The 6,374-nt window shown below is 42.1% G+C and overlaps 1 non-coding gene across 1 annotated transcript; it reads right to left on the bottom strand.

The window, feature by feature from the left end:
* Positions 1 to 4,450: 4,450 nt before the first annotated feature.
* Trnat-ugu (transfer RNA threonine (anticodon UGU)) lies at positions 4,451 to 4,524 on the bottom strand. Its single transcript has one exon. It is a non-coding gene; the product is annotated as a tRNA-Thr (tRNA).
* Positions 4,525 to 6,374: the final 1,850 nt, after the last annotated feature.

Here is a 6,374-nt window from a genome sequence, read left to right on the forward strand (position 1 = left end):
CAGAGTTTATAGATCTTCAAAAATACGTTTTTTAATCAGTCTTCTGACTGGTTTAATGCGGCCCTCCACGAATTCCTTTCTTGTGTTAACCTCTTCAACTCAGAGTAACATTTGCAACCTGCGTCCTCCAATATTTGCTGGATATATTCTAATCTCTGTCTTCCTCTACAGTTTTTGCCCTCTACAGCTCCCTCTAGTACCATGGAAGTCATTCCCTCACGTCTTTACAGATGTCCTATCATCCTGTCCTTTCTCCTTATGAGTATTTTCCACATATTCCTTTCCTCTCCAGTTCTGCGCAGAACCTCCTCGTTCCTAACCTTATCAGTCCACCTATTTTTTAAAATTCGTCTGTAGCACCACATCTCAAATGCTTCGATTCTCTTCTGTTCCGGTTTCCCCACAGTCCATGTTTCACTGCCATACAGTGCTGTACTCCAGACGTACATTATCAGAAATTTCTCCTTCAAATTAAAGCCGATAATTCATATTAGTAGACTTCTCGTGGCTTGGAATGCCCTTTCAGACATTACTAGTCTGCTTTTAATGTCCTCCTTGCTCCGTCCATGATTGGTTATTTTACTGCCTGGGTACTAGATAGAACTCCTTAACTTCATCTACTTCGTGACCATCAGTCCTGATGTTAAGTTTCTCGCTGATCTCATTTCTACTACTTCTCATTACCTTCGTCTTTCTTCGATTTGCTCTCAATCCATACTCTGTACTTATTAGGCTGTTCATTCTGTTCAGTGGATCCTGTAATTCTTCTTCACTTCCACTCAGGTTATCGATATCATTAGCGAATCGTATCACTGATATCCTTTCACCCTGAATTTTAATTCCACTCCTGGACCTTTCTTTTATTTTTATCATTGCTTCCTCGATGTACGGATTGAACAGTAGGGGCGAAAGGCTACATCCTTGTCTTACACCCTTTTTAATACGAGCACTTCGTTCATGGTCGTCCACTCTTATTATTCCCTCTTGGGTGTTGTACATGTTGTATATGACCCGTCTCTCTCTATAGCTTAGCCCTACTTTTTTCAGAATTTCGAACATCTGCACCATTTTACATTGTCGAACGCTTTTTCCAGGTCGACAAACCCTATGAACGTGTCTTGATTTTTCTTTAGTCTTGCCTCTCTCGTGCATTTACCTTTCCTAAAGCCACGCTGATCGTCATCTAGCGCATCCTCAATTTTCTTTTCCTTTCTTCTGTATATTATTCTTGTAAGCAACTTGGATGCATGAGCTGTTTAGCTGATTCTCGCACTTGACAGCTCTTCCCGTCTTCGGAATTGTGTGGATGATGCTTCTCCGAAAGTCAGATGGTATGTCGCCAGACTCATACATTCTACACACCAACATGAATAGTCGTTTTTTTGCCACTTCCCCTAATGATTTTAAAAACTCTGATGGAATGTTATCTATCCCTTCTGTCTTATTTGATCTTAAGTCCTCCAAAGCTATTTTAAATTCTAATACTGGATCCCCTATCTCTTCTAAATCGACTCATGTTTCTTCTTCTATCACAGCAGACCAATCTTCCCCCTCATAGAGGCTTTCAATGTATTCGTTCCACCTATCCACTGTCTCCTTTGCATTTAAAAGTGGAATTCCCATAGCACTGTTAATGTTATCACTTTTGCTTTTAATGTCACCGAAAGTTGTTTTGACTTTCCTGTGTGCTAAGTCTGTCCTTCCGACAATCATTCCTTTTTCGATGTCTTCACGTTTTTCTCGCAGCTATTTCGTCTTAGCTTCCTTGCACTTCGTATTTATTTCATTCCTCAGCGACTTTTATTTCTGTATTCCTGAGTTTCCCGGAACATTTTTGTACTTCCTCCTTTCATCGAGCAATTGAAGTATTTCTTCAGTTACTCATGGGTTCTTTGCAGTTACCTTCTTTGTACCTATGTTTTCCTTCCCAACTTCTGTCATGGCCCTTTTTTGAGATTTCCATTCCTCTTCAACTGTACTGCCTACTGAGCTATTCCTTATTGCTGTATCTATAGCCTTAGAGAGTGTCAACCGAATCTCGTCATTCCTTAGTACAAAAATACTTACTGATACATATTTTCAGAAATGTAGAACCTCTGTCTCTATAATTCACGTTTAACGGTTTACTCATTGGTAGATTATAGCGCTTTTGATGGTCCGGCATTATCGCAGGGAATGTTTAGGAACTTAACTGAAAACCATTTACTGAGAAGCACTGAAAAGGTTGGCGAAATGCTATTTTTATTACATTTCTATAGTTTTGAGAGAGTCTGTGACGTGGCGTTGGGCACAACCAGAGTGCAACATCTTGAATTAGAATTCTGTGAAACTGCGAAGGCAGTATTTACTTATTTATTTGTTTTTGCCTCAAGAGAAATTTATTCAGCCTCCTTCGAATTTTATCGATCATCTGCTATGCGTATGACGTCGGCTATTTCGTACATCTTTACTCTCCTGTATTCTAGCTCTCTACTGTACACTCTACGATTGTTTCCATCTGTGGTTGCTGTTCAAGAGCTGAACGGTCTCTCTGGAATGCAGTCAACCGAGCGAGGTGGATCTGTGGTAGAACACTGTATTCGTATTCTACATCTACATCTACATCTACATCCATACTCAGCAAGCCACCTGACGTTTTGTGGTGGAGGGTACCTTGAGGACCTCTTTCGGTTCTCCCTTCTATTCCAGTCTCGTATTGTTCGTGGAAAGAAAGATTGTCGGTATGCCTCTGTGTGGGCTCTAATCTCTCTGATTTTATCCTCATGGTCTCTTCGCGAGATATACGTAGGAGGGAGCAATATACTGCTTGACTCTTCGGTGAAGGTATGTTCTCGTAACTTCAAAAAAAGCCCGTACCGAGCTACTGAGCGGCTCTCCTGCAGAGTCTTCCACTGGTGCTTATCTATCATCTCCGTAACGCTTTCGCGATTACTAAATGATCCCGTAACGAAGCGCGCCGTTCTCCGTTGGATCTTCTCTATCTCTTCGATCAACCCTACCTGGTACGGATCCCACACCGGTGAGCAGTATTCAAGCAGTGGGCGAACAAGTGCACTGTAACCTACTTCCTTTGTTTTCTGACTGCATTTCCTTAGGATTCTTCCAATGAATCTGTCTGACATTTGCTTTACCGACGATTAATTTTATATGGTCATTCCATTTTAAATCACTCCTAATGCCTACTCCCACATAATTTATTGAATTAACTGCTTCCAGTTGCTGACCTGCTATATTGTAAGTAAATGATAAAGGATCTTTCTTTCTATGTATTCGCAGCACATTACACTTGTATTCATGTGGACAGAGGTTCGAATCCTTGTCCTGTACCCAGATTTAGGTTTTCTGTGGGTGCCGTAAATAGCTTAAGGGGGGTAGGACGTCAAACGGGCCGACTTGGAGCAGGAGAGGCACCACAGGACATTTTAATTTCTACTGTCTGTACTTTTACAAATAAATTCATAAAACTTTGAAAGCATGACCAGGAAGCGTTCAGGATTCATACTCATTGCAGTGGAAGTTCAAAAACGTAACATAATAAAATTTTTACATGTGAAATTTCTTGATTTTTTTCACTTACTATTGGCTTTATTTGTTGCTATAGCTACACTTTTCTTCCTAAGTAAGAGAGATTCTTCGATGAATTTTGCACAGCATACCAACCATAGTTACAGGTGTATGAAACTCTAGAATTTATTTAATTTATGGAAAAATGAATGAACTGTTACATTTTAAACTTCATGTTTAGAAAAAACTCAAATTTTATAGTTAATTATCTCAATTTTATCACAGTTTTTAATAGATTTGGAAAATTCTAGAGTTTCATACACGTGTGAGACCTGTCTGTATGCTGGGCAAAATTCATCGAAGAATCACTCTTACTTAGGAAGAGAAGTGTACCTATAGCAACAAATGCAGCCAGTAGTAAGTGAAAAAATGATTAAATTTCACGCGTAAAAAAAAGGTATTTTGCTACGTTTTTGAACTTCCACTGCTATGAGTGTGAGTCCTCAATCATTCCTGGTCATGCTGACAAAGTTTTATGAATTTATTTGCAAAAGTATAGACAGTGGAAATTAAAATGTCCTGTGGTGCCTCTCCTGCTCCAAGTCGGCCCGTTTGACGACCTACCCCCCTTAAGGCAAATGAAGGGGGTGATGTCCTTCCGAACGGACAGAGCCGATCTCGTGTTCTGTCCTGTTCTGTCCTACCTTCCTCAATATGAATTTGTGCTCCATCGCTAATGACCTCCTAAAACATTGATATTCCTTCTTTTTTTTAATTCAGCCACCAATTTCTTTACTATATATACGAAGACAGTAACTTGTTCTCGAAAGAACAGTTACTGTTGATGACCGTGCAGCTTTTCCCTGGAATAAATGATGACTAACTGAAAACCTCCGCTGCCGACAGGTGTTGTTGATATACCTCGATGTGGACAGCTGAAAATATGTGCCCCGACCGGGACTCGAACCCGGGATCTCCTGCTTACATGGCAGACGCTCTATCCATCTGAGCCACCGAGGACACACATGAATAGCGCGACTGCAGGGACTTATCCCTTGCACGCTTCCCGTAAGACTCACATTCCCAACTGTCCACAATTCTACAGGGTGTTTCAAAAATGACCGGTATATTTGAAACGGCAATAAAAACTAAACGAGCAGCGATAGAAATACACCGTTTGTTGCAATATGCTTGGGACAACAGTACATTTTCAGGCGGACAAACTTTCGAAATTACAGGAGTTACAATTTTCAACAACAGATGGCGCTGCAAGTGATGTGAAAGATATAGAAGATAACGCCGTCTGTGGGTGCGCCATTCTGTACGTCGTCTTTCTGCTGTAAGCGTGTGCTGTTCACAACGTGCAAGTGTGCTGTAGACAACATGGTTTATTCATTAGAACAGAGGATTTTTCTGGTGTTGGAATTCCACCGCCTAGAACACAGTGTTGTTGCAACAAGACGAAGTTTTCAACGGAGGTTTAATGTAACCAAAGGACCGAAAAGCGATACAATAAAGGATCTGTTTGAAAAATTTCAACGGACTGGGAACGTGACGGATGAACGTGCTGGAAAGGTAGGGCGACCGCGTACGGCAACCACAGAGAGCAACGCGCAGCTACTGCAGCAGATGATCCAACAGCGGCCTCGGGTTTCCGTTCGCCGTGTTGCAGCTGCGGTCCAAATGACGCCAACGTCCACGTATCGTCTCATGCGCCAGAGTTTATACCTCTATCCATACAAAATTCAAACGCGGCAACCCCTCAGCGCCGCTACCATTGCTGCACGAGAGACATTCGCTAACGATATAGTGCACAGGATTGATGACGGCGATATGCATGTGGGCAGCATTTTGTTTACTGACGAAGCTTATTTTTACCTGGACGGCTTCGTCAATAAACAGAACTGGCGCATATGGGGAACCGAAAAGCCCCATGTTGCAGTCCCATGGTCCCTGCATCCTCAAAAAGTACTGGCCTGGGCCGCCATTTCTTCCAAAGGAATCATTGGCCCATTTTTCAGATCAGAAACGATTACTGCATCACGCTATCTGGACATTGTTCGTGAATTTGTGGCGGTACAAACTGCCTTAGACGACACTGCGAACGCCTCGTGGTTTATGCAAGATGGTGCCCGGCCACATCGCACGGCCGACGTCTTTAATTTCCTGAAGGAATATTTCGATGATCGTGTGATTGCTTTGGGCTATCCCTATCCCTATTCGCCAGACATGAACCCCTGTGACTTCTTTCTGTGGGGACACTTGAAAGACGAGGTGTACCGCCAGAATCCAGAAACAATTGAACAGCTGAAGCAGTACATCTCATCTGCATGTGAAGCCATTCCGCCAGACACGTTGTCAAAGGTTTCGGGTAATTACATTCAGAGACTACGCCATATTATTGCTACGCATGGTGGATATGTGGAAAATATCGTACTATAGAGTTTCCCAGACCGCAGCGCCATCTGTTGTTGAAAATTGTAACTACTGTAATTTCGAAAGTTTGTCTGCCTGAAAATGTACTGTTGTCCCAAGCATATTGCAACAAACGGTGTCTTTCTATCGCTGCTCGTTTAGTTTTTATTACCGTTTCAAATATACCGGTCATTTTTGAAACACCCTGTACATATGTATTGTACCTTATAGACATTTGCCCAACCACTCATTACTCGCGCACGCTTTGGCGATTCCGTAAGTGTTTGGGCAACCTGTGCGCATTCGCACAGACGAAGGTCAATGGCTGGGTAGCCTTTAACTATATGTACGAAGACAGTAACTTGTTCTCGAAAGAACAGTTACTGTTAATGACCGTGCAGCTTTTCCCTGGAATAAATGATGACTAACTGAAAACCTCAGCTGCTGACAGGTGT

The sequence above is a fragment of the Schistocerca cancellata genome, chromosome 4 (assembly GCF_023864275.1).
Source record: "Schistocerca cancellata isolate TAMUIC-IGC-003103 chromosome 4, iqSchCanc2.1, whole genome shotgun sequence".
Lineage (NCBI taxonomy): Eukaryota > Metazoa > Arthropoda > Insecta > Orthoptera > Acrididae > Schistocerca > Schistocerca cancellata.